The sequence below is a fragment of the Bison bison genome, unplaced genomic scaffold, assembly GCF_000754665.1.
Source record: "Bison bison bison isolate TAMUID 2011002044 unplaced genomic scaffold, Bison_UMD1.0 scf7180017864461, whole genome shotgun sequence".
In the NCBI taxonomy this organism is placed as follows: domain Eukaryota; kingdom Metazoa; phylum Chordata; class Mammalia; order Artiodactyla; family Bovidae; genus Bison; species Bison bison.
This window is the reverse complement of record NW_011495023.1, coordinates 2590447-2594816: the sequence shown is the minus strand read 5'-3', so window position 1 is coordinate 2594816 and position 4370 is coordinate 2590447. Positions and strand designations below refer to the sequence as shown.

At 41.8% G+C, this 4370-nt stretch overlaps 1 protein-coding gene and 1 pseudogene across 1 annotated transcript in view; one reads left to right on the top strand and one right to left on the bottom strand.

Annotated features, from left to right (window-relative positions):
• LOC105003079 overlaps positions 1 to 550 on the bottom strand; it is a 1556-nt pseudogene extending 1006 nt beyond the window's left edge.
• Positions 1 to 4370, top strand: part of LOC105003084 (uncharacterized protein C10orf68-like) — a 181499-nt gene that overhangs the window by 39025 nt on the left and 138104 nt on the right. The window lies entirely within an intron of this gene.

The window sequence follows — 4370 nt, the reverse complement described above, 5'->3', positions numbered from 1 at the left end:
CAAGGAGTTTAAGCCAGTCAATTCTAAAGGAAATTAACCCTGAATATTCATTGAAAGGAATGGTGCTGAAGCTGAAGCTCCAATACTTTGGCCACCTGCTGCAAAGAGCTGACTTATTGCAAAAGACCTTGATGCTGGAAAGATTGAAGGCAGGTGGAGAAGAGGACGACAGAGGATGAGATGGTTTCATGGTATCACCAATTCAATGGACATCAGTTTGAACATACTCTGGGAGATAGTGAAGGACAGGGAAGCCTGGAATGCTGCAGTCCATGGGGTTGCAAAGAGTCAGACACAAATGAGTGAACAACAACTATTATTTCTTGAGTAACATTCATTATCACCCAACTGTTTAAGAACTTTTAACTGATCCATTAGCTTTGATAAAAATTTATGACATTTAGTTTTTACTATCAATCTTCATTCCAGTTTGCATCACATAGAAAAGACAGTAATAAACCACAAGGTCTTACTTGTCCAGCTTATGAGCCATCCTCAGATGATGATGTATGCTCCTAAACTGTAGGAGCAGCAGAGCAAATGTGGCCATCTCCACTCCAGGAATCCTGTCTGGTCATATTTTTATAAAAATTTTACACTGACTTTAAGTGGGAATCAGAGAAGGCAATGGCACCCCACTCCAGTACTCTTGCCTAGAAAATCCCATGGACAGAGGAGCCTGGAAGGCTGCAGTCCATGGGGTCGGTAAGAGTCAGACACGACTGAAGTGACTTAGCAGCAAAGTGGAAATGCCCTTAAATAGAGAGCAAAAGCAAAACTATTGATAACTTTTGGTTGGAATTTCTTTTCTTGAGACTTATTTCACAGTCATGGGTCATGTGCTCAGTATGCACTAAAGCCCAATAATGGACTAATAATTTTCTCTTAAAGGCTGTGTACCTTTCAGCCAGATATTCCTAGAGATGATGAATTAAAAACTCCAACTGATGCCTCTGGCAGTGTCCTTCTGCCTAAACTCCAATTGGTGAATAGAGAGGTTGCTGATATCTGTTAACTCAAAAGGCAAAATGGATCAGAGACAGCAAAAAAAGGGGTAGCCTGGGGCTTGTTGAAGGGCTTCCAGGTCATCCTCTTGGCTGTGGCCCCATTGAAAGGAAATGACCTTTTATGTAACCCTGTAAATGGTTGGCATTAAGAATGCAGGCAGGTGAAGAGTTCCATCAGTCCATGGACCTCCTTTTTAATTGTTGGAGTGGCGAGGGTCAGAAGCAGTCTTCTCCCATGGAATGAGACAATGAGACAGCATATCCTGATCATGCCCAGAAACTTCACTTGGGTGCTTGTATGCTTTCTGTAAAAAATGGCCCAGCAAGTTGCCACTTGTGTATTAGCAGGATGTTCAGTCCTTGCTGGGTAGCTCTCTTCTGTGGACTCAATAGAATGATATTATCAGCAGAGTAGAAAGACAAGCCCCTCCTCTAGTAGTGGGAGATTTTCCAGGTGATGCATTGCTGACAAATAGGAAATTCAAGTAGCATTGTGGAAGGGTGTGAATGGTGAGTTGTTATCATTCCACACAAGGATGAACTGATCTGAATCACCCCTGTTTGAAGGAATATGGAAAAGGGCATTTGTGGCATCAGTTGCTGCCTAACAAGTTCCCACACTCTGGACAAGTTTTTGCAATCATCATGATGTCAGATACTACTGTTGCCAAAGTTGTTCTGTTGATTGAACAGCCAGAATCAGTTGAGTAACTGAACTCATGATCTGGTATACAAGTCAGCTGAGTTACTGAATAGGGATATAGTCTCAAGGAGACTTTTTCCTGCATTAAGCTTAGAAAAGAGAGCAGTTATTTATGTTTCTTTACCAGGCAAATTTTTGAGAGACAGGTGTTCAAATTGGATAGGTTCACAATCTTCCTATGCTCCTCTAACATGGCCTTAACTGCAGTTAAGCAGGGCTTAGAAGAATATGAGTAGAGTTGCACATAGACAATACAGTGGTACTCTGCTGGAGAGCCCCATGGAGTCCATTAGCTCCTGTGGAGACACATTAGCCTCACGGACAATGTGCCCATGGGACCTTTGACTCCCGCAAATGATCCAGCCTGAGCCCTGAAAGAGTCTCCCTAGCACCTCTCAAAGTGTTCCTTCCAGAAAAGAATTTTACTTTAGTGACTACTTTGTTCTCTGCACTAATCTGGCAGAGAAGGCTGCCTGTTTTGATTTGGTCAATTAAGAGAGCAAGCCAAATTGAAAGTAACAAGCTTTTATTCACTTCCTTTAATAGTATAAGCAAGTCTAAATGGAAAGACTTGGAATGTCTTTGGAAATAGCACCACTATTTAATTTTCCCCACAGAAAGAAAACAGGCAAGGGTCAGATGTATCAATACTGATGGGAGTAGGAGCTGAGGGAAGATGATGTCATACCTGAAGGAGCCCCAAACAAAAGGCTCATCCTTACTATGGCCCCAATAACCTTGTGAATACTGATGCAGGATGGCTAGGAGTGTAAAAGTCCTGAATACTGAGTAGTAACCCAGAAAACTATCTTCAGATACCCCCAGTAAAGTGGTCTATAAGAGGCAACTGAGAAGTACAAATATCAGCTGACCCCTTCTCTCCCTTTCATAGGGAGGCCTCTAATAGAGGCAGCTGGTATAGGAATCCAGAATGCATAAGAACATGGTGTGGATGGGCCTTGGTCCTCTACTGCAACTACTTTCAATGTGTAAAGTTCACTGGATATGCATCAAATTTGGTATGGGGTGGCAAGAGTGAATGTCGACATTCTAGCAATCAGCGAACTAAAATGGACTGGAATGGGTGAATTTAACTCAGATGACCATTATATCTACTACTGCGGGCAGGAATCCCTCAGAAGAAATGGAGTAGCCATCATGGTCAACAAAAGAGTCTGAGATGCAGTACTTGGATGCAGTCTCAAAAACAACAGAATGATCTCTGTTCGTTTCCAAGGCAAACCATTCAATATCACAGTAATCCAAGTCTATGCCCCAATCAGTAATGCTGAAGAAGCTGAAGTTGAACAGTTCTATGAAGACCTACAAGACCTTTTAGAACTAACACCCAAAAGAGATGTCCTTTTCATTATAGGGGACTGGAATGCAAAAGTAGGAAGTCAAGAAACACCTGGAGTAACAGGCAAATTTGGCCTTGGAATACGCAATGAAGCAGAGCAAAGACTAATAGAGTTTTGCCAAGAAACTGCACTGGTCATAACAAACACCCTCTTCCAACAACGCAAAAGAAGACTCTATACATGGACATCACCAGATGGTCAACACCGAAATCAGATTGATTATATTCTTTGCAGCAAAAGATGGAGAAGTTCTATACAGTCAGCAAAAACAAGACCAGGAGCTGACTGTGGCTCAGATCATGAACTCCTGATTGCCAAATTCAGACTGAAATTGAAGAAAGTAGGGAAAACCACTAGACCATTCAGGTATGACCTAAATCAAATCCCTTATGATTATACAGTGGAGGTGAAAAGTAGATTTAAGGGCCTAGATCTGATAGATAGAGTGCCTGATGAACTATGGAATGAGGTTCATGACATTGTACAGGAGACAGGGATCAAGACCATCCCCATGGAAAAGAAATGCAAAAAAGCAAAATGGCTGTCTGAGGAGGCCTTACAAATAGCTGTGAAAAGAAGAGAAGTGAAAAGCAAAGGAGCAAAGGAAAGATATAAGCATCTGAGTGCAGAGTTCCAAAGAGTAGCAAGAAGAGATAAGAAAGCCTTCTTCAGCAATCAATGCAAAGAAATAGAGGAAAACACCAGAATGGGAAAGACTAGAGATCTCTTCAAGAAAATCAGAGATACCAAAGGAACATTTCATGCAAAGATGGGTTCGATAAAGGACAGAATTGGTATGGACCTAACAGAAGCAGAGATATTAAGAAGAGATGGCAAGAATACACAGAAGAACTGTACAAAAAAGATCTTCACAACCCAGATAATCATGGTGGTGTGATCACTGACCTAGAGCCAGACATCCTAGAATGTGAAGTCAAGTGGGCCTTAGAAAGTATCACTACAAACAAAGCTAGTGGAGGTGATTTAATTCCAGTTGAGCTATTCCAAATCCTGAAAGATGATGCTGTGAAAGTGATGCACTCAATATGCCAGCAAATTTGGAAAACTCAGCAGTGGCCACAGGACTGGAAGAGGTCAGTTTTCATTTCAATCCCAAAGAAAGGCAATGCCAAAGAATGCTCAAACTATCGCACAATTGCACTCATCTCACATGCTAGTAAAGTAATGCTCAAAATTCTCCAAGCCAGGCTTCAGCAATACGTGAACCATGGACTTCCTGATGTTCAAGCTGGTTTAGAAAAGGCAGAGGAACCAGAGATCAAATTGCCAACATCCCCT